The sequence below is a fragment of the Pleurodeles waltl genome, chromosome 9, assembly GCF_031143425.1.
Source record: "Pleurodeles waltl isolate 20211129_DDA chromosome 9, aPleWal1.hap1.20221129, whole genome shotgun sequence".
Taxonomy (NCBI): Eukaryota; Metazoa; Chordata; class Amphibia; order Caudata; family Salamandridae; genus Pleurodeles; species Pleurodeles waltl.
Genome location: NC_090448.1, coordinates 634757513 through 634782154, shown reverse-complemented (window position 1 = coordinate 634782154; position 24642 = coordinate 634757513). Strand labels below are relative to the sequence as shown.

The 24642-nt window shown below is 43.9% G+C and overlaps 1 protein-coding gene across 3 annotated transcripts in view; it reads right to left on the bottom strand.

Annotated features, from left to right (window-relative positions):
• GNG8 (G protein subunit gamma 8) overlaps window positions 1-24642 on the bottom strand; it is a 109358-nt gene that overhangs the window by 11474 nt on the left and 73242 nt on the right. Inside the window, exon 3 of one of the 3 annotated variants that reach the window (XM_069207673.1) lies at window positions 21413-21492. The exons of the other annotated variants lie outside the window; for them this stretch is intronic. The gene's annotated coding sequence lies outside the window, so the exon portion shown is untranslated. The remainder of the gene's footprint in view (window positions 1-21412; window positions 21493-24642) is intronic. 3 annotated transcript variants of the gene reach the window in all.

Sequence of the window (24642 nt, the reverse complement as noted above, 5' to 3'; positions counted from 1 at the left end):
TGGTTCTCCCACACATCAGAGTGGCTTGACTTTCACCGGTTGTTAAATGAGGAGTTGACCGGTAAGCTCAAAGAGTAGCATGGAGAGCTGACTTCAGATCAAGCTTCTCCAACTCTCCAATTTAAAGTGTGCTCATAAAGTGTTCGATAATGCCACTTGCTTGTGGCCAAAGAGGTGTGATTTTCTTTTGCTTCACATGGAGATGATTGAGAAAGTCTCTGAATCTTCAACTGTTGAAAGACGGGCTTTGTCAGACTTTAGAATTGAAGAAACACCCCATATTGCAAAAATGCCATCTATTCTCTTGACGATTCTTTCTTGAGTAATCAATAAGAGATCTTCTACTAATGGAAAACTGGAGTATTCATCGATAATCACCATCAGAAAATGTCCATTGTCAAGAGGACCAAAGAAATCAAGAGTGATACTTTATCATACATGTTTTGGTAAATCTGACATGTTCAAGGTATGTTGAGTGATTCTGGGAGATAAGTAAATGCACAAATGACAGGCCTTCAACTCCTTTTCAATTCTCTCATCAAGGTGAGGAATCCAAATTCAGTCTTGGAGAGCTCTTTAGTGGCAGCTATTCCAAGATGACCTTCAAGGGCCACTTCCATTACTTTGTTGTCGCAGACTCCCTGGTATGACAATTCTTAAACCTCATAAGATAATATCGTCTTGAGTGACAGAAAGTTCGCCTTTCACATTTTTGAGTTTCTGGTATTCACCATCATGTGTGAAAGGTGGAGTGTGCTGGTTCCAAGATTGATGTGCAATAATGTCTTTTAGTATCAATATGTGTTAACACTATCTTTCCCCATTGCAGTAATAATGTGTTCCAAAGAAATAGTGGCAGGGGTGCTGGAATTTACAATTAAGTTAATGTAGGCTTCAGCCGCTTTGGAAGGGGTACCATGACACTGTACTGTCACTGGTGAAAAGTAGTCAGCAGGATTATGATCTTTCTCTGGTCAGTGCACAATAGTGTAGCCATATTCCTGTAGTCACATACTCCAACATTCAATTCTAGAAGGCATCTTGGCTTTTGTTTTTCCACAATGGTAAGGAATGCTTGATGATAGGTTACAAGAGTGAAAGCTATTCCACATAGGAATACGTGGAAATGTTCACAAGCCCACTTCACTGCTAAGCTTTCTTTTTTCCTTTCTCGGGTTGCGAAACGGCATGTTCAGTTTGTGAGAAACTTCTGCATGCATATGCCGCAATATGCCTTTGAGCATTTGGGTATCCATTGTGCTGGGCAAGAATGGCCCCCCACCTGACCATCAACAACAACCTCTATGATAATGTCGGCAATGTGTGGACTGAGATGTTGTTCTCTTTCAATTGCCTTGTTAGCTTGACACATATCAACACAGATACATACAGCTCCTTCACTGTCTTTTTTAGGTATTACCACTATAGGCAAAACCCATAGAGTTGGACCAGAAGATCACTCAATGATACCATGATACCATGCTTTAGTAGTGCCTCAAGCCTTTTCTCAACAGCTTATTGTTGATGAAACAAAATTCATCCATGCCTTTGAGCAACAAGACGAATGTCCTCATTGCTATGCAATTTCACTTCCATGGTCTTAAGTTTTCCTAATCCATGAAACAACGACGGGAACTGACTTACTATTTGTGATGAGCATTCATGTTGTAGTTCATGGTTATCAGTCCCATATCAGCAGCAGTATTGAAACTGAGTAAACAGGCACTTGAGGCAGTGCCTTGAAGTACATGAATGGGTGTTTGTACCGTTTTAATTTTGTGTCTCATGGTTGTTACGAATGAACCATCACTTGTTAATGGCATTGAGGCAGCCCATTATACACTTTAGTCTTTGGCGGTGTGAGACGGGGCAATGGAGACAGTACATTGTATTTCTCCTCAGGCATAATATTTATTGATGCACCACTGTTAATATTAAAAGGTAGGGAGCAGCCGTTTACCTTTAGTATAATATTCAAACAATGTTTGAATGAGTTTCATGATTTTACTTGTTGACTTTTCTTTGACTCGTATTCTTCTTTGCATACTGCCAGTTCGACACGTGCACCTTTTCCTGAAGTAAACATCGATATCACACATCTGTCTTCCTCACTCTGACTTGAAAATGAAACTGAAGAACTCTTAGAAGAAGATTTAGACGATTATCACCTTCGCTTAGTATTGTTGTGCCTCATCTGATGTTGTCTCTTGGCCATGTGGGAGTGTGTAGAATTTTGTTTCTGGAATTTTCGGGCATCCATTTTGTTTTCTTGTTGTGACACACTTAGTTTTTCCTTCACCTTGCAAACCATTACAAAATGGTTCTCCTTCCCACAGCCTTTGCATACTTGTCCAATGGTGAGACATTTACCTTCATTTGGAAATGAAAATCCATATCTAGAACACAGTTTCGTTTAGGACGAGAATAGCAGCGCACAAGCACTGCTTTTCCGATGTGTTGTTATCTATTTGTGCTTTTAACCACGTCCACCTCACGCCAATCACTATTGCTGATTCATGGGCTTGCCCTTCAAAAATCCTTTGTTATCATTGGCACATGCTTTACATTTGTCCCTCCTTTTGTTACCGCCTTGGACATCGACCCTGTTACATGGCTAATTGCACTTTTGCTGATACGTTTGAATGCAAGCGAACTTCTTTTTTTCTTTTGTGTTTCTCCTTCACACTCATGCCGTGGAGCTTTGAATCAGCTCACTTATGTGAAACTGTTTTACTTTTCATTTTTAATTTATGTGGCAAGAAAAGTTCAGTTAGGAGTTTGCAACTGTAATAGCTCCTCTTGAGAAAATGCGAGACCCATTGCATTGCAAATACCTGTTCTTTAGTGACATCAGTTTGAGCCCTTCAGCTTTGTGTTTCTGCTTTCTTTTCATGTACATGACTGACTTACTCTGGGCACCTCTTCCCGTTATGACATCAGCTTGTTGATCAGCACATTCCTCAGCTCTGGCAGCCATGAGAACCCACTCCAGACTAAGGGTTTCTTTCAGCCTTTGTGGTGTGAATGAACCTGACAGGCATCCGTCAAAAACTAAAAGACATACGGCTCCTTCATCATTGAATTCATTGAACTTACAATGTTTGATAAGTGTATCAAGTCCCTCAACAAATTTGTTGATTGTTCACCAGCTTTCTGTCATTCCTGACTGAAAATGTATCTTTCATAATTGACATTCAGCATTGGATTGAACTTGAGATGTAACGCTTCTTTGATTTGACAGCATGTGTCTTTATCATTTCGCTGCAGTTTCTTTATTACCTATCTTACTACTTCATGGGCAAGATTTTTTAGGTATTTGACAATATTTTTGTGTTCTGCTTCTTCCAGGGCACCAATGAAATCATCAAACGTTTCTATCCAGGCAGTCTTTCTGTCACCAATATATTGCTTTTTGGCTGTATCAAAGGGAAGTGGTGGTTTCAGGAAGGTGGCGATGTGATAACCAGTTGTGAAACTAACTGACTTTGAGAGTGGGGTCTTCTCCTGCACTGTCTGCTGTGCGCTAGGATGTTTCATCAGTACCATCTCTAAACCCATGTGATGTGCTTGCATCAGGGTTGTTGCAGCCAATTTGAGGTTGTGTGGTCTCTTTCTTCATGGCCATTGGAGCCCTTCAACTTCTCAAAGACTTTTGAGAAGTTCTGAGCCACACCCGCTTCAGAGGTGTGCCACTTCAGGTGTCGACAGCTCTTTTTTCACAACCCCTTGTGCTTTCATTTGGGTCACTTCATCCGCTGCTGAGGTCATAGGGCTCTCTTTATCAAGGCTCTGGTAAGTATAATCGTACTTCTTTTGTTTGAATGTTCTTTCTGTTAGTACTTCTTGGTACCCAGTAATTGCTACTTCAGCACTTTTCTGTAACTGGTTCTCGCTGCCTTTAGTGTTATTGTTCCATATATCTCATAGTTCTGTGGTGTGTTATGGTGCAGTAACTCTTGCACAGCCTCACCAGCAGGTTCCTGGCCAAAAATACACAAATTTCTCTGCAAGGCTTTCCTCTTCTTCCAAAGCTTGGCACTGGCTGGTGTGGTCCTTTGACTCCACATATGCCAAACACCCATCTTCACTCTGACTGAGGCACGTGTAGCATGCACAGGCAGTTTGCTGGACCATAGCAAACTCTCAGGGAGAACACTGTTGATCTTTGGGTTAAGTATTTCCTATCTCATCACCAGCTGAAGTACCCTCCCCAGCCTGCGTACTCATAAATGAATACGCCACACAAATCACTTGGTCTTACACGTCTTTATTGCTCTGCCTATAACCACAAACTCAACATTCTAAACATGAAATCTATTCACCACACCCGAACACTTACGTCACAATTCTGCAGACTCCACCAGGAACCAAAAGGGGCCCCTCATTTTTAACTCACAAGACACTACAATACTGCATTAGGTGATCACCCAAAATCCCAGAACTGAAAACAGTGACCATAATGAAATTGAGTGAGGTAGTTACCCTAGTCTGAGTTCATCACTGTTTATGTTCTGGAGGCAGCCCTTTCTATTTCTAATTGCAACTCCTTTGCTCACCAAAGTGAGAATAAAAGGCCACTAAGGCTCTCATTACAAGTGACCTCTGGGATAAGTAACATCATTTACCAGTCCCATTAGAGTTATGAGAGCCAGAGGAACACCGCAACTCTCTTAACTTTCACCAGAGATTTCAGCTGCTAAAAGCAGCCAAAATCACCAGCTGAAAGTCTGGTGACAATGATGAATTACCAAAGGAATTGGACCCTGCATTACTAATTCCATGGTAACTCCTTACTTTTTTGTGGACTCTCAAAGTACATCGTATAAGGTGTGCATTTTCCCCAAACCCAGAGCTACTGCTACCTTCAGGAAAGAGTACTTTACCTCTGATGTACTGGTAATAAAACCAATAACCAACGGAGAGAGTCTGCCTACACTGGTGTGATGAAATATAGGCATGGGCAAGAGTTTATGTAAACAGAGTCTTGTAGACTATGCAGAGGGTCTATCTAGGTTCCAAATATTCACTGGTCCACTGTGGAGCCTAGCTGAGACTTAACAAAGGATTGCTGATGGAAGTTATGTAACAGACTTGCCAACTGCATTTTTCACAATCCAAAGATGCTAAATAAGATATTTAGGTAAGCTAAGCAAGACTTTATTCAGATAATCCAAATATGATGAGATAGCTGCCTGGATCACCAATCTTCCCCTTTCAACTCGGAGGCATGGAAAAAAAATTCTTAAGCTCTTCAAAAGTGAGTAACATGTACCAGCGATCTTGTTGATATGTGGGCAGACAGTGAGATCTGTTTTAACACCACATTTGTGATCATTGTATCTGGGGCTGGGAGTGGGAGAAGTGTAAGTGACTACAAAACAAGGTCCTGCTCTAAGGAAGATTCCCTACAGCTGACATGTCTGCTTTATTTGCGTCGATTTTTGAAGGTTATGGATCATCAGCAATGCACCAATCATCACCTGACACAAGACATTCCCAAAATGTAAGGGGATGTTAGAGTTACTATGTCTTTGTTGTATCAGGAATTGAATATGAACATCATAGCCAAAACAAGCAAAGCCAAAATAACGAATAAAGGAAGCAAAAAGGATAGCAAAAATTAAAGAACTCCACAAAGTACATACTAATTCTTAAATTATTAATATCTTTGTTTATGTTTAAGAAGAAAAAGTACTTTAGTTGTCACACAAATAAATACTAAACATAAGTCACCAATGTACACAATGAAAATGAAGCTTCTCTAGCACCACCTAAACAAGAGATCTTTGTCAGAATGGTTCTTAGTAGAAAACAATGCTGAGCCCCTTCCTACTATGTTTGTCAAGGAGTTCACAATAATATGTTCTTCACAGAGTTTTTAACATAAAACCATTCTTCTTCCAGAGTTCACAATCTAACCCCCATCCTAGTGCATTTGTAAAAGAGATTACAAAGTAAAAGGTGTTGCTCAGGCAATTGAGGCAGGACAATCCATGCCTGACTCAGTGAGGGGTTGTAGGCTAGAGACTTGGAATTGAGAAGCACAGAAGAACACCACACAATAACTCCAGCCAATGTTTTTTCTTTAAAAATGAAAAGTACTTTAATGCACACACAACTACATGCTAAATGCTATCCTCAAACTGACAAATATTTACTAGACATCAGGCAGCATTACAAATTAAACCCCTTCTTTAGTGGACTCACAGATTAACCAGGGTGTAAATACCAATGGAAAGGGTCGAGGCATGGTTGGAAACTAGATAAACTAGATATAACCGAGTGTTGATATCCGCATGGGACCCGGCATGAAGGAGACAACATGTGGGCTGTTGTGCTGTTTGTTCCCTCCTGCCCCTTCTTCATTACCCCTGCTGCCCCACTTGTCTCCTTTTCATGTTATGGGCCCCAGTGCCTCCGCCAAGTGTTGTATGATTTTCAGCCCCTATTGAGGTACTGTACTGGCTACTTGCTGCTTTTGCTAATTATCTATGTATAATATTCTTCTGTGCTGTTTTTGTTGTTATGTATTACAGTACTACAAACATTACTGTTGTCACTATGCTGTGAAAATGGGACTGGATATAGTTCTTTTTTTACCAACATACTCTGTAAATCCTTATTGTGATCAATTGCAAATAAAAACATGTTTAAAAAACAGGGTGTCACTCATTCACCTAATGAAACATCACAGAGGACAACTAACCCTATAAATGTAATCTGTACATATTATCTTTGAGGTATTATATGGCTATTTGAGAACCAGTAGGCATTAATCCTAAAAACAAACAGCAATTTACTCTTATAAGAGCCTATTGGCAAACATAAGGCTTTTCATAATCAAAAAGATTAAGGGGCTGATTATGAGTTCGGCGGACGGTTTACGCTGTCTGCCGTACTTCCGACGGGGAGGTAGCCATACTGGCTACCTCCCCGACAACCCCATTAAGAGTTTCCCGCTAGATCAGCAGGCGGAAACCTGAGTTTCCACCCGCTGGTCTAGCGGGAAAACAGTCTACAGCATTAGTGACCGACAGACTTGTAATGAGGCCCTAAGTCTTCAGCCCTTTTCAGTTCATTTACTACTGTCTTTGTAACAATATTCTATAATTAATAAAGCAAGCCTGTTGGCCTTATCTGAATATAAACAGGGCCATGTCATCTCTACCCAAAGAGACCAATCAAACAATTTATTTAAAGCATACAAAAAATGATAGGTGGAACGCTTGAATTAATCACAGCCCCTGGTATTCCAGTAGGAGCTGTCCATCCCAAACTGTCAGGCCCAGAGCCGCTTCCCAGTCCTTTGTCATTTTACACACCATTCCACCTCAGCTTTAACCCAGCTCCAATAGGAACAGTACAGCCATAACTACCAGGCCACGTCTTCCCTGAACCAGAAAACATGCAAACCAAGGCTTGTTTTACCATGGCTGTGGCTCTTTAGAGGGCTGTAGCATAGTCCAGTGGCACCTTGAGCAGAGCACCCATATCTGGTCCTACCCGACGCACTTAGGATTTTGCACAGAAATATTCAATACATTGATGGGTGGAATACTTGAATTAATCTCAGCCCTTGGTAATTACTCCGGCCGTATTCCCATCCATCACCTTGTGGTTCAGACTGAAATGTTCCCTTTTAAAAATGAGTCAATTCTGATTTGCATATTGCTAGCTTGAAACTGAGGTGGCATAGTGTGCAAAATAACATTGAAATGGGTTGTGGTCCTGAGTAATTACTAGTGGCTGAGATCAGTTATAGCATTCCACATCACTTTTTTGTATACTTCAGTTCAATGCCCTAAGTGCCAGGGATATACGCAGACATGGATCCTGTGCTCACTGAGTCAGTGAAACTAAGCTACACCTGACTGAAGATCTCCAACCAGGGTAAAGCAGATCTTGGTTTGCTTGTGTTCCAGTTAAGAAAGGACCTGGTCTGGCAGTTTGAGCTGGATTGTTCCTATTAGTGCTGGGCCAAAGCTGAGGTGACATGGAGTGCAAAATAAGAATGGACTAACATGCGGCCCGAGTAATTAACAGTGGCTGAGAATCATTCCAGCATACCACCTATCACATTTTTTGAATACCTCAAACAATTTAGGCAGAACCAAAGTAAACATTGAGATGAACTTTAACAATCCCTCTGGAGATGTCAATCATTTACTGTGACTGTCTCTGAAAACTGACATATTTACTAGGCTGCTTCCTTCTGCATTTGCCATAGAGTTCACAATGTAAAAATTCACCCTATAGCATTTGTCAAATTGTTCGAAATATAATACATCTTCTTATGGCGTTTGCCTGGAGTTCACAATGCACAACCCTTTTCCTTTTCATTTACAAGAGAGTTCACAAAGTAAAGCCCCTACCTATTGCATTTGTCAGATAGTTCATAATGGTAAGTACAGTTTTGACAAGCAGTTCAATGGAAATGGCTTCCTGTAATATTTGTCTTACCTCACAATGTGAACAGCATGTGTTGGTGATGGAGCTACTCCATGCAAAGCACTGCCTACAGTATTTGACCTGGGGTCTGCATTAATAAAGTTGCTTTCAGTTATGAGCAATGCAACTACTTCTTAGGCAGATGAACACACCTGTTTGTCAATCAAAGGCTTGTAAAAATGAAGATTAACATGTGAAAACAGCCAAATTCTCACAAGTCCTAGAAAACATCTACACAGTCAATCCAGGTATAAAAATCAATGGAATTGGAAACATAGGGTTTTTCAGACGGGTTAACCAAAACCCATGCCTACTAAGGTAATCTATTGGAATCCATGTTAGAAATTAATTGTCATGAAGCCCTAGCATAGTATAATGATAACAAACCCAGGAAGGCATATCGGTCTTCCCATATGACTTTCAATATAAATGACTCAGGTCTACCACCATTGTCATAACTCATAACAATAAAATCATAAAAATGGCAACTGAGCTATGTCTTTCCAATAAACCAATCATCTCAACAGCCTTGATTACAGGCCTGTCACCATACCCAAATCAGGCATACCTTAGCGAGCATAATCTGTGCATTATAAGCACACTTTTGCAGCAGAAGCACACACTTTTTGCAAAATCAAATCTGCATGTGGGCGGAGCCAAAGCCCCTCTTTCAGTTATGTTTCTTAAAGCATTTTTCAAGGTCAAGTGAGAGTTGTTCTGTGAAGCTAATCCTTAAATGAAGATAGATATGGGGAAAACAGGAGATGGCGAAAGCATGGATGACAAAGAACTTTTGAGGTGAGATAAAGAAGCCAAAGTGTAGGGTGGTGGAAGAAAAGGTCACAGTTGAAATAAAGGCTTAGCAGCTTTAATATTTCACAACACCAACATTTGGCAGCATCAGTGCTAGTACGTATGAAAAACTTACGCCCTTCTACTTATCTGTTTCAAAAAATTAGGCACTGGGTCACTGCTGTATCTGCCTCTAATTGGGGTCTGCGTCTGAGAGCTATTGCAGTTCCCTCAGATTTTACTAAGGCAAAGCAACATGGAGGTTTGCTTACACCTCTTTTCTCGTCTCCTCTTCAACAACCACACAAAATGTTCATCCTAACCAGTGCATCTGTTAACGCAGAAGTTACTAATGAAATTATTAATGAATATTCATATAATTTGAGTGTTGAATTTGAGTAGAAAATGTATAACTTAGAGAAAATAATGCACTAATTTGAAGGTGCGCCCACCACAGTGGCCATCAGTATTCACGAAGTGTACTTATTAATGGCTTATTAACATGAAATGTTGAATTTATGTTGGACTAATGCAGTGATGTGTCATTTTAAGGGTTATGCATTATGTATTAGCTTTAATAATTGTAGGCCTTATCTTAGCGAGGTCTTTGCCTAGTTGTACAGCCTTATGTCAAACTGCATTTCTAAGGTGTTTTATAAAATGGATGCTTAGAGAATTAAATTGTAATTTTCCACTGTACTGTCCATGTGCTTGTAGCTAAAAATCTTTCTCATGAGAACTGCTTGTTAGGAGATGATGTACTTGCCAATGCAACATTGTTTAATGTAATGTGTGTGAGACTAACTTTCACAGGAGAAGACAAAGACCATACTGGCTGGAGTATAATCTGCAACTATATTGTTACCTGATGAGCTGGATGATGAGAACAGTATGAAAGGAACCAATCACTGACGTGAACCATGTCCTAGGAGAAATGTAGTTTTGAATTTTTAGTTTTATTGGACAAAGTATGAACATGCGATCCACTGACCAATTAGGATGTGGGAAGTAGCTTTAGGAAATCTAACTTGGCCATACAGCACTAAGGGAAGACAGCGCATTTGCCCATTTTCTATCTTGCCGAAAGGCCATTACTTTCTTTTAAGTCTTGAGAAGAGACTTGCTTAATTTTACTGCTTAAAGAGACTTTGCCTTTTCTGAACTTTGATGCTAAATTCTGATGCCTTGCTGAAGAGACTGATGTCCTAATGACGAACACTGTCACAGCTTGCTGATCCAAACTGAGGATACGTATATTGACTATGATACTGTTTGCTATGTCTATTTGCTTTTGTTTCTAGGTACCAACCACCATTTTGATTGAGCTATAGTTAGATGTTTTTTACCAAATTTGTGTTGACTAAATTGTTTTGCATGAAGCCCAAACATGCTATTCTAATCTGGTGCTGGTTAGGGAGCTCGCTGATGAAGTTCTGTATATGAACTAACAACCGATGTCTTTCCCTTGCTTCAACTAATGGTATGTAATATCGTTTGTGCAGTTATTCTTGTTATTAATTTGCACTGTAACCTTAGAATGTGTAGTAGCCCGAGCGTTGATTAGATTGCAATTCTTTCATCGCTCTGGACAGGCAGTGTTGTTTCTGTATGTTTCTCAATTGATTTTGAGATTTACTTAATTTACATTAGCCTTGTTAATTTAGGGAAATAAATATTCTACCTTTTACATAAAGGTGTGGTTATTCATGACTTCAGGGTCTTGGTGTGTGACAGTTACTGACTCCTATTGATTACTAATGTTATTGATTGTCATTGATTACTGATCTGCATGTACAGGACATATGGTGGGAAAACCTCAAAGCAAATCAAAAGGTTCATCAACCTATTCGCGTCTCCCTTGTTAGTTTACTTATTAAGGTTTGATGCGCGATCACATTTCACATTTAAACTCCAGCCAGGGAACATTGTACTGCCTGATTTTAGGTTAAAATGTTAGGACTTTTCTCCAGATGAACCTGTTTCTCGGGTACTCCCTCTTGTTCTCCCGGACGGGACTGTTGACAGCTGTACTGTTTGAGCGGCCTGTCTCTCTCACCCTCACAAGCTGTTCCAGCAGGTGTGCTTGATTGCCCTGTTGGTCCCTTTACATCAGGTAAATTGCTTTCTCCAGCCCCAAGGCTGAAAAACAGGTTTCTGGAGCCCCTGGGAATTTTTAGGCCCTGATGCCATTTCATCCCACAGGAGCCAAAGCAGTCAGACAGAGAGAGAGATGTGCATCGGTAGATGTGGCGAGGCATGAGGGGCCGTGATGCAGTGGTGTAACCAGTGCTTAATTTGTGCTTGTTGTTTCCGGTGCTGAGCACCGGCACTTATTTTTGAGGGCCGGCGCTTAGTCTTCTTCCTCAAGCATTTTCTGCAAGCAAAAGCCACGTTTGGGAAAGACGGAGGAAGAGAAAAACAAAAAAAGTCACAATGAGAGAAAGCAGAAAGCTGCAGATGTGAGCTGAAGGGGCAGGGCGTGGACCTAAATGGATTGAAGAGGCCCGAGATGGCTTCGGGATTACCTGCCTCAGTATTCTGTGTTCGCACATTTAATTGCAGCAGTTGCATGTTTAAGAGGAGGGTTTTGGGCAATGGCACCTTTTTATTTACAAATTAAGCACTGGGTGTAACAAAGGCCCCCAAGCTGCGGGGGGGGGGGATTCCCCGAGCTCCACGCAGCAGGGGGTCCCCAAAGGGGGCCCTCCTCAGCACAGTACAAGGTGCAGGGTTGTCAGGGCAGGCCCCTGACTGGGTCCAGGGGAGAGTGGGTCCCCTCAAAGTACTTTTGGAGAGGGGTCCCTCAAGTTTTGTTACGCCACTGGCACTGTGTGACTGCGTTAGGTTAAATGTACAGGAGAAGGAACATTTCCATAATGTTATTGACATTCTATATACCCGTACTATTAAAATCAGCGAGGCGCTATGATGACAGATATGACATTTAACCCACCTGCGAGTACCAATTTCATCGCTTCTGGAAAAATGAACAATGAGTAATCTCCAGATATTCAAACCTGGTACTTAAATGCTATTCGCAGGTAGCTGTAGTAGGTTGATCACCCGCTGAGCTACCTTACCAATTCCTTCATAAAGTGCGGCAGAGTGTGACCCTCCAAGGGGTGTGGAGGTTTTGCGATATAGATCAAGGCGGTAGTGAAGGAATGGGGGAGGGTGGAGGTAACAGTGATAATGCAGAGAGAAGATTAGAAAATGAAGAGTGAGAGGGAATAGAAGGCCAGGTAACTGAAAAGACCTATGACTCAGTGTTCTCTTAAGGAACTCGAGAGCCCTCTGATAGGCACATTTTAGGGCGCCTTGTTAGAACAAGTTTGAGTTTTACTATAGATTTTCTGCTAATTCGTTCCCGAATTAAGGTAGAGTATATTAAACTACACCCTAAACTTTCTGTAAGGAGGTCACACAAAAACAATCAAAATATACATTGGGATCCAAATATCCTTTAAAAAACACTCGGTGGGGAGAATGTCAGAAACAGAGGAAGACAAAAAAAGGGAGGCTGTGAAAGATAGAGAACTAGACAGTGGAGAGATAGAGAGGAGGATAATTTTCCCAAAGGGCCTATTAGTAGGTCGGCACCCTGGACCGTTGCCCACTTTGCCCATGTCTTAAAATCTCTCGGCTAGCAAGCACCTCGGTTGGATTTAAAATGGTGTAATACCATGGCCAAAATTACCCATTTCCAGGTAGTGTCTCTATATCTTAACCCGCCTGTTACAAGTTTATATCAATGGAATGGGGAATAATATGCAGTACCCAGACTTGCCAGGTATTTCCATGCAGGATTTGCTGAGATTTTTCCCCATATTTACCACTTACTTTGAGTAGGTGGTAAATGTGAATGGTGTGTCCTAGTGGGTTGGGGTGTGGTCCAGCAACATTGCAGTCTTCGGGCCACTCGAGGGAGTGTAGCAAACAAAATACAGGAGATGGGAGAGACACCAATATTGAAATCCGAATATCTATGTATTCAGAATCTGGCAAAACTGGGCAACTCCATAATACAGGAGTAAAACATAACTGTAATAATAATAATGCATAACAACAACAAACCCTTCTATTCAGGGTATTTACATAAGAACATAGAGAGCTTTTAGAGGTCAAACAGATCACCATGATGTGAAAAATGTCTCAGCCAACTGGTGTCAGCCATCCAGTATCTAGTGCCAAGTACCCAAAGAGTGTCTCATGGCTCTTGATATAATAATAAGGCTGTGGGGTATATTTAAGAGCCCATAGCGCCACCATAGCATCATTTTTTTGACACTAAGGTGGTGCTAAAGGGCATTTCCCCCGCGTCATATTTACAAAGTGGTGCAATGTATGCATTGGGCCACTTTGTAAACCTTTGCTCCACATTATGCCTGCACCAGGCGTAGTGTAAGCAAGGGGGGGGGCGAAAAAATTGGGCAATCTTTTAGATTTCCTGGAGCCATTTTTTGGCACTTTCACCGTCTGCTCAGAGCAGGCGTTAAAAGTTGGCATACCATTATTTTTCTGATACTGTGTACTCTGCAGAGGTAACACCTACATTTTGGTGCTACTCCTGCAAAGTACATCAATAGTGTCAAATAAATGATCAATTTCCCCCTACCCTGCACCATGGTGCACCGTATTTTAGATATGGCGCACACATGGTGGTGGTGGGGTGGGGCGCTAAAGGGCACATGGAAAAGTGGCACTGCACTGAGTGCAGCGCCACTTTCCTTAAATCTGCCCCAGTGTGTTTAGAGCGGAAGCACCACCACGTGTGGGAGACTGAGTAAAGCCCACACTGCCTGGAAGCTGTCAGCCTAACTCTTGCCTAGCCCGCAGTACCTCACCCACCCCATTCAGGGTAGTAGTGATGTGTGCACCCTAAACCTGACACTCTGTTGCCTCAGGGAAGTCGTGGTGAACAGATCCACCCCTTCCGATCAGTTACTCGAAGACTCACACATGGAAAGGCAAGACGAGAGATGCAAGCTGGATTTCAATCTACTTATTGAAGCAATTGCATCCTAGTATAAAGAGCATGGGCTGCAAAAATCAGGCAGATGAAATATAATAGAGTGATCATCATTATAATTTGTGTGAAAAAGATAAATGTCTTTGTATAAGAGCATAGTAGTAGTAACCCATCTGCTGGTCCCGATCTAAAGGGGGAACCCTGACCCCATACCTGAGTTAGAGGGCAAGGATCTGCCTGTTGTCTGGATGGCAACCTTCTCTAGAGCTAAAGGGTCAGCATCAAAATTAGCAAAGCTGGCTGCAATATGATGTACATTCCAGGACGGCCATGACTGGAATGTCCCCTGTCCTCCTTAACCCTTTGTGATGTTTATATAATAAACCATGCACAGCTTGTGGAAGGAGGCTCGATGTCATAATACTCCTAGAGGACAGGAACTATCTCCTCAGATGACAATCAAAGCTGGCAAATCATGTACCAAACTTAACAGTCTTGGAGAATACACAAAATGCGCACTGTGCTAAAGGCTGATGAAAATGAGCAGTATGTATTCTGCCTTCCTAGAAGGAGGCAGCTGACTAAAATGTCTAAAACAATGCACTAGAAACTAGCTTTGCTAAATTAATGACAATGAATAAAATATATGTGTGCATTTAAAGTTGCAATCCATGAAACTAACTAAAATCTGGATGTCCAACAAGGTACTAAATGGCCACCACAACAAGAGAACGGATCATCTTCAAAGGCCTGTGGCCAAAAACCATATGAGGATATAAAGGGGTAGTAAAGGAGGGCTTCACAGGGGAAGTTGTGGGGGGGGGGGGAGTTCCCAGCACTGTATATGTAGACTACAACCCAAGCTCAGGAAGGTTAGAATCGCCAAGTAGGCAGATGCTCAGAGAGAGCTCCATATAAAAGCCAGGAAGGTTCACCATTCCTTATCGAAAGCTTCCATTTTATTGTTCAGATTATAGATAGTATGTTAATGAAGGCCAACTCCATAGAGGGCTATGACTCAGTCATTGGCCGTGGGGGTAGTGGCCTGGCACCAGTGCCCAAGATTACACAATTTCCTAATTGCCCATGAGGTTGCTAGCCATCTATGCACATGAACAGCTAGATCAGGAATGCTAGACATATTATGTAGAAGGGTCAGGTGTGCCGCAGAGGGTTAAGGTGATAGAATTATGAAAGCACAAATGTCCCCAAACCTCTGTCCAAAATGACTGTAAGTCTGAGCAGGACCAGAGGACATGCTACAAACTGTATTTGTACTCCTGGGACCACCAACAGTGATTGTGAAGCAGAAACCACATTCTTTTACCTTCCAAGGCATCCAGTATCAATTATTCAAAATCTTAAAGTATAGGGATTTCAGTTCCGACTCTCAGATGACTTTGTCATGGGTCAGAAGCAGCACTGTCCAAAAAGTTGGACATGTACTTTTAAGTTTTATATGTCCTGGTAGTGAAAAACTCTTACATTATTTTTTATCTACCTCAAGGCCTTCCTCTCCCCTAGGTTAATATTAAGGTTACCCTATTATGTTTAATAAGTGATAGCTTTCAACTGGGAGCAGGTAGAAAGAATGAGTATGGTGTCTATGGAGTTACGATTAAAAGCCCTCTTTCATGGTAAAGTCATATTTTTAGTGGCAATTCTGAAAAAGCTTGTTTAGAAAGTTGCCATTTTCTTGTCCTAGCCATTTGGTGCTTTCAGTCTGTTCGTGGGTCACATGGCAAATGATCTTTGTGTATTGCTCTCATACAGTGAGACAAAGGGAGGATAGGTGTTGGCAGGATGAGCCACTCTGAGTTAATGAGGGGGAGACACTCTCATCTACCACAATTGCACCTCACAAAAGCTCTGACTGAGCTCTCTTACCAAGGGTTCGACACTGGTCTTTTATGACCCCAGACAAGATGGGCCAGGACAGGGAGGAAATGCATGCCTGACACCTCAGGGGGTGGAAACCTCTAGCAGCTTCTTCAACACCAAAGTGGGCACAAGTAAGAAATACTGAACCTCCAACCTAATTCTTCCTTACACATAAAGTACTTTTTTTCTGTGTGCCTAAATGGATCGCTATAGCCAACCGTCCTCCATCACAATCAGCCTGATCTTGTGACTTTGCCCTGCAATAAGATCCCCTCAATCCATGGTTGAGACAAAAATAGGAGAGGTGAGTGAAGATGTGGTGCTCCTATGCCAGGACTTGAGGAATGCCGTTGGCCATATCACAGAGATGGAGAGTCACCTCTCTACCATGGAGGATGAGGTTGTCAAACTTGAAACCAAGGTGGCTCTGATCCTGAACCATACGGACAAACATCATCACCAGATGGAGGACACCTGAAAACCGCTCCCACCGTAACAATTTGCATTCAGCCTGCAGAGTTCCTTGAGGAATGGTTAAAATCCTGGGTCCCAGCGGACAAACTTTCACTTTGGTTTGCGATAGAACGGGCTCATAGAGTGCTCACCCCAACCCTCCACCAGGGGCCCAACAAAGGCCCATGATAGCCAGATTTTTCAACTTTGAAGATACAGATTGCATCCTGAGAAAGGCCAGATCGCACTAGACGCTCAAGGTCGATACATCACTTTGGCAGGCGTGGTGGAGGGGTGCCCCCTCAACCTTCTATGCATTTATGCCCCACCAGTTGCACTGGACCCCTTACTAACCACACTTTGGGAGGTTGTGGTGCAGCTACTGCCTGGCACTGCCCGTACAGGGAGTAACTTCAATGCAATTATGGACCCCGTCTTAGACTCCACCAGGCCCCCGTACAACACCCATTGTCAAAGGGCAAAAGCCCTTCTTATGTGGGCAGATTCTATGGGCCTGTGCGACGTTTGGAGGATCTGGCACCCTAGACACCTTAGACCCATACCTCTGCAACACACAATACCCACGCATGCATTGACATATTTTTTATGCCGGATTCTGATATCCCTTGTGTGTCACAAGTACAAATTCTCTCTCGGGGATCTCAGATCACGTCCTGATACTACTCCATCTGGGAGACACCGGAACAGTGTACCACCCAATGTGGCAGCTAAATGCCTGGCAACTCCAAGATAAGCACCATGTCAGTGCATTTAAGCAAGACATTATGCAATACGTTCGGCTTAATGAGGGGTCGGTCAACTCACCTATACAAGATCTATTGGCTTTGGAAATGTGTTATGCCATGTATTGCATCAGTGTGGCTGCTCTCCGCAATAGCTAAAGGTTAGTGGCGTGGAGTGTCAGAGAGGACTGGGGGAGTAGAATGTTGCAGATTAGAGGAGGGGGTGTAGAGTGTTGTAGAGTTGAATAGGAGGGATTAGAGTTCAGTGGTTCAGTGGCAGAGAGTGTCATAGAGTGGAGTGGATTGGATTAGGGTAGAGTGGAGTGAATCAAGTGGAGTGGGTTGGATTGGAGTGGGGTGGACTGACATAGGGTGAGGTGGATTGGATTGGAGTGGGGTTGGTTAGATCGGATTGGGGTGGGTGGTCTGGATTGGACAGAAAGAGATGGGGTGGGTGAGGTGGATTGGACTGAGTGGGGTGGTGTGGGGTGGATTAGATTGGACAGAAGTGGGGTGGATTGGAGTGGTGTGGGGTGGTGTGGCGTGGGTGGATTAGTTTGGCCTGGAGTAGGTGGATCGGGTTGGAGTAGGTGGATTGGATTCACTGGATTAAATGTGGTTTAATGGAATGGAGTGGAATGGATTGGACTGGATTGGACTGGAGTGGGGTGGGGTGGGGTGGACAGGATTGGATTGGATTGGATTGAAGTGGGGTTGATTGGATTGGGGTGGGGTGTGCTGGATGGATCTGATAGCAGTGGGGTGAGGTGGACTGAACTGGGGTTGGGTGGGGTGGACTGGATTGGGATAGAGTTGGGTGGATGGGATTGGGGTGGATTGGAGTGCAGTGTGGTATATTAGAGTGAGTGGGATGGATTGATATGGGGTGGGGTGGATTGGATTGGGTGTGGTAGGCTGCAGCAGGATGGATTGGATTGCAGTGGGGTGGGGTGGTTTGGATTTCAGTTTGGTGATTCCACAGTTTTGGATTGGATTGCAGAGAATGGATTAGGATGGATTGGAGTGGGGTGGACTGCATTGAGGTGGGGTGGATTGGAGTGGGGCGGATTGGGCTGGATTGGACTGGAGCGGGTGGGGTGGATTGAAGTGGGGTAGGCCGGGTGGACTCGATTGGAGTGCAGTGGACTGAACTGGGATAAGGTGGGGTGGGGTGGAGTGGAGTGGATTGAAATGGCATGGGCTGCGGTAGCATGGAGGGGTGAATTGTATTGAAGTGTGGTGGGATGGATTGGATTGGATTGGATTGGGGTGGCAAGACATGGCATGGGGTGGGGTGAACTGTATTGGAGTGGGGTGAACTAGAGTGAGGTAGATTGGATTGGGGTGGGTCAAATTGTGGTGGGGTGGAATGGAGTGGAGTTAATTGGAGTGAGGTGGATTGGATTGAGTGGGGTAGATAGGACTGAGTGGGGGTTGACTGGATTGGATTGGGGTGGATTAGATTGGGTGGGTGGATTGAATTGGGGTGGGTGGGGTGGGTTGGGGTGGGGTAGGTGGATTAATTAGAGAGTGGTGGACTGGACTGGAGTGGGATGGACTGTATGGGAGTGGGGTGGATTGGATAGGAGTAGGGTGGGATGGGATGTAGTGGGGTGGATTGGACTAGGGTGGAGTGGATTGGATTGGAGTGGGGTAGACTAGATTGTAGTGGGGTGGGTTGTGGATTGGAGTGGGGTGAATTGGGATGGATTGTGATGGACTGGTTTGGAGTGGGGCGAATTGAAGTGGGGGAGATTGTTTTGGATTGGAGTTGGTTGTTTATGATTGGAATAGGATAGAGTGGAGAGGGACAGGTTGGAGTGGGCTAGTTGGAGCGTGGTAGATTGTTTTGGATTAAAATTCGGCAGATTAGGGTGGGGCACGTTGAAATGGATTGGAGTGGGGTGTTTGGACTGGGGCAGATTGTTTTTGTTTGGAGCAGGGCAGATTATATTTGGGTGGATTGGAGTGGGGTTGATTGGAATGGAGTGGGGTGGGCTGGATGGACTGGATTGGATTGGAGTGGGGTGGGGTGCACTGAACTGGGATGGGGAGGAGTGGATTGGATTGGGATAGAGTGGGGTTGATTGTAATAAGTGTAGTGGATTGAAGTACGGTGGGGCGGATTCAATTGGATTGGAGTGGGGCGGACTGAAATGGAGTGGGTTGGATTGGATTGGTGTGTGGTGGGCTGCAGTAGGATGGAATGGATGCAGTGGGGCGGGGTGGATTGGATTTGAATGGGGTGTTTTGGATTGAATTGGGGTGGTTTGGAGCAGGGTGGCCTGGAGTGGGTGGGTTGCATTGAGGTGGGGTGGATTGGAGTGAGGTGGGGTGGTGTGGATGGATTGGATTGAAGTGGAGTGGACTGACCTGGGATAGGTTGGGGTGGATTGGATTGGGCTGGGGTGGATTGGATTGGGGTAGATTGGATTGGAGTTGGGTGCGGAGGATTGGAGTGGGGTTGGCCAGATGGAGTGCAGTGGACTGAACTGGGATGAGGTGGTGTGGAGTGGATTGAAATGGGGAGGGGTGGGGTGGAATTGAAGGGGTGGCTTGGGCTGGACTGTGATGGGGTGGATTTGATTGGATTGAGGTGGCGTGGAGTAAACTGGATTGGAGTGGGGTGGACTGGAGTGGGGTGGATTGGAATGGGCTGGTCTGGATTGAGGTAGATTGGATTGGGGTGGATTAGGTTGGGGTGGGTGGTGTGGACTGAATTGGTGTGGGTGGGGTGGATTAATTGGAAAGTGGTGGACTGGATTGAAGTAGGGTAGATTAAGATGGTTTGGAGATGGATTGAACTGGAGTAGGGTGTATTAATGTGGACTGGATTGGGCTGGAGTAGGGTGGGTTAGAGTGGATTGTATTGGAGTAATATCGATTGAAGTGGAGGAGTTGGTTGTATTGGAGTAGAGTGGGATGGATTGGAATGGGTTGGATCGAACTAGAGTGGAGAGGATTGGACTGGAACGGGGTGGTTTGGACTTGAGTGGATTGGGGTGAGGTGGATTGGACTGGATTGGGGTAGATTGGACTTTTCTGAATTGGGATAGATTGAATTGGGTTGAGGTGGATTGGTGTGGTGTAGACTGGATTATAGTGGGGTGGACTGTTGTGTATTGGAGTGGGGTGAATTGGGATGGAGTGGGATGCACTGGATTGGAGTGGAGCAGATTGGTTTGGATTGGAGAGGGTTGTTTGGGATTGGAGTGGGGTAGAGTGGAGTGGGATAGGTTAAAGTAGGGCAGGTTGGAGTGGGGCGGATTGTATTAGGGTGGATTGGATTGGAGAGATGTGGATTGGTTTGGTGTGGGGTGGACTGGATTGGATTGGAGTGGGGTGGGTTGGGGTGGGGCATATTGTTATGGATTGAAGTGGGGCAGACTTGAGTGTGGCAGATTGTTTTGGGTTAAAGTGGGGCGGATTTGGTGAGAAGGTTTGGAGTGGGGCAGATTGATTTGAATTGGAATGGGACAAATTGTTTTGAAATGCAATGGGGCAGATTTGAGTGGAGCAGATTGTTTTGGATTAGGCAGGTTGGAGTGGGGAAGATTGTTCTGAATTGCAGTGGGGTAGATTGGAGTAGGGTAGAAGGGAGTGGGGCATATTGTTTTGGATTCGAGTGGGGCACATTGTTTTGGATTGGAGTGGGGAAGGTTGTTTTTGAGTGGTGTAGACTGTATTGGATTGGAGTGGGCAAGCTGGAGTGGCGCAGATTAAATTGGGGTGGTTTGGGAGGACTGGAGTGGTGTTTTTAGGAGTGAATTGGATTGGGATGGATTGGTGTAGGGGTGAGGTGGAGTGGATTGTAGTTGGGTGGGTTGAAGTGGGGTGGATTAGGGTGTACTGCACGATTATGTGTTAAAGCATAATTTCAGAAATTCCACATAGTAAATAAACTTTCTCTTTGCAGTATTTAGAACAAGATAATTGGCATCTTTTGACAACAGCATGCACGAGCAAAAATAAAAGTAAACATAAGTGCAATGACTTGGCAAAATGAAAGAGAGATAGCTATAAAAACTAAGACTTTTCAATTTTGTTTGTCCTGCTAGGCACTTTTTTAACAGTCACAAGCTTTTTGTTTGCAGGGCACTAGAAATTAAAAAGAACAAAATTGTACCTCAATCACGTCGGGAGCAGCATTGAATCAATCAATGCTTGGTCCCTGCTCCACACAGAGGGACGGAAATGATGCCGGTCCTGCAGTGACAAATTACGAGGCTGTAAAGAAGAGTGCCACGCAAGCCAACAAATGGTAAGCAGCAGGCGGGTTTCCAAGCCCTTTACTGTACACAACAGAGTCTCACAAGTGAGAGAATGCACTACCCCTTACACTCACAGCCTCAACCCTAAAAGAACACATTTTGCCTTCAACCTAATTTGAAAGCAGTCAAATGCAGTGCCTGAACTGTGGGTCACATGCATCAGGCACAGTTATATGTACCTTTAAGAGAAATTCTATGTAGTGTACAGCAGTCCAGTATAGAACGACACTAGTGTGGCTGGTCCATTTAATCATAAGAAAGTGAGGGCTGTAGGCCTCGGAACCAAGTGGAGCTCAACAACATATGAAGTGCTGAAAAGCAATCAGTGGTGAGAGAGGTAACAAAAATAGCTGATTCAGACAGTAATCTTTTTAATATACATCACACAAAATTTTCAAAAATGTTTTTCTAGCATAAATAACCAACGACATCACATAAAGCTTGTAAAATGTTTTTTTAATCATAAAGAACCAACAACAAAGATCCTAAATCCCTAGCCCACATTAATTCACAGGCTATAATTTCATTAGCACAATAGCTTACAACTTTTACTATTAGTGAATCTAATTGTATGAGCCAAAAACTAATACTTAGGATTTTTGAGCCACAATTCCATGATTTAAAGTAGGCCTTCATCCTGATGGCTTGCACTATAGCACGTTTAGGTAATTCTAAAAGTTTTTTTAAGACACCCACCTTCTGTTTTATCCCAATCAATACTTGTCCCGAGGCACAGAACTTGAGGGCCATGCAGCATTTGCGGGGGAATCATAACATTATTCGTAGACATCACCAGTTTTAAGGACAAACCACAAAAATCTATTTTAAATTTCAATAAGCCATTTAAAGTGGCAGAAGTACAGCTTTTTAAAGCGTCCAAGTGTGATTTCCATGTTTATCTACTGTCAAAAGTCAAAACTAGAAATGTATATGATGTGACTGACTTCTTCAACCACCTGCTTACCAATTGACCATGTAAAGGGTTTACTTCTTTTGCCCGACCTCTATGATTTTTTTTTTCAATATTGATCACCAAGTGATATGCCCTACAATACTACCATTACGTCCGATTACCGGCCCTCGGGGGAAGCACTAGCACTCCCCCCGAGGGCTACCCCCCCACACCCCTCAGGTCAGGGCTGGAAGGGGAATCGCTTCCCCTTCCACCCCGACCCCCCCAGTGACGTCTGATGACATCAGCACGCAGAGGTCACCTCCCATTGCGCTGGAAGCAGGCTTCCAGCGCGATTGCGGAAGAGAAATGCTCAGCATTTCTCTTCCGCTCGGGAGGAGGGGGCCAGCAGAGGCATGAAAGGAAAGGAAAGGCCTTTCCTTTCCTTTCATATCTCTGCAAGCATTTCTGCTGCCCAACTGCAATGCGAAACCACTAGACACCAGGTAATTTTTTTTATATTATACTTACATATAAGGGGAGCAGCCGCTTGGGCAAGGGCCACTCCCCAGGGGGCCAAATCATTTTTAGGCACTTTCTGCCCCCCCGGGGGCTGATCAGCCTAATATAATTAGGCCGAACTTCTCCCGGAGGGGCAGAAAACCCCTTGACACCATGGATAAAAAAGAATAATCCCAATTATGTGTGGGGAGCAAACCGTTAGGCAAGGGTCGCTCCCTGGGGGACCAAATTGTTTTTACGCCAGAAACCATTAGACACCAGGGAATTTTTTGTTGTTACACTTACGCATAAGGGGAGCGGCCCCTTGGGCAAGGGCCGCTTCCCACGGGGCCAAATAATTTTTAGGTCATTTCTGCCCCGGATACAGAAAACCCCTAGACACCAGGGATAATTTTGTATTTTTTTTTTTCATTTATGTGTGGGGAGCGACGCCTTAGGCAAGGGTCGCTCCCTGTGGGGCCAAATTGGTTTTAGGCCATTTCTGTCCCCCCTGGAGGCAGATCGGCCTAATATAATTAGGCCGATCTGCCTCCAGGCGGGGCAGAAACCTCTGGACACCAGGGATATATATATATTTTTTTTAATTTACTTTATATTTTTATGTATGGGGAGCGACCCCGTAGGCACGGGTCGCTCCCCTGGGAGGCAAATTGTATTTAGGCCATTTCTGCTCCTTGGGGGCAGATCAACCTATTTTTGTTAGGCCCATCTGCCCCCAAAGGGGGCAGAAACCACTAGACACCAGGGATTGGTGTCTTTGTATGTGTGTGTTTTGTTTGGAGGGGTTGCCCCTTGGGCAAGGGTCGCTCCCCATGGGGGCACATAGTGTTTTGAGGCATTTCCTTTCGCGCGCACTAGGCCAAACCACACAAGTGAGTTACCATTTTTATCAGGAGACTTAGGGGAATGCTGGGTGGAAGGAAATTTGTGGCTCCTCTCAGATTCCCGAACTTTCTGTCACCGAAATGAGAGGAAAAGTGTTTTTTGGCCAAATTTTGAGGTTTGCAAAGGATTCTGGGTAACAGAACCTGGTCAGAGCCCCACAAGTCACACCATCTTGGATTCCCCTAGGTGTTTAGTTTTCACAAATGCACAGGTTTGCTAGGTTTCCCTAGTTGCTGGCTCAGCTAGAGGCTAAAATCCACAGCTAGGCACTTTGCAAAAAACAGCTCTGCTTTTGTGGGAAAATGTGATGTGTCCACGTTGTGTTTTGGGGCATTTCATGTCGCGGGCGCTAGGCCTACCCACACAAGTGAGGTACCATTTTTATCGGGAGACATGGGGAAATGCTGGGTGGAAGGAAATTTGTGGTTTCTAACAGATTCGAGAACTTTCTGTCACTGAAATGAGAGGAAAAAGTGTTTTTGTTGGCCAAATTTTGAGGTTTGCAAAGGATTCTGGGTAACAGAGCCTGGTCAAAGCCCCACAGGTCAGCCCATCTTGGATTTCCCTAGGTGTCTAGTTTTCAAAAATGCACAGGTTTGGTAGGTTTCCCTAGGTGACGGCTGAGCTAGAGGCCAAAATCTACAGCTAGGCACTTTGCAAAAAACATGTCAGATTTCAATGTAAAAATGTGATGTGTCCATGTTGCGTTTCCTGTCTCGAGCATTAGGCTTACCGATGCAAATGAGGTACCATTTTTATCGGGAGACTTGGGGGAACACAGAATAG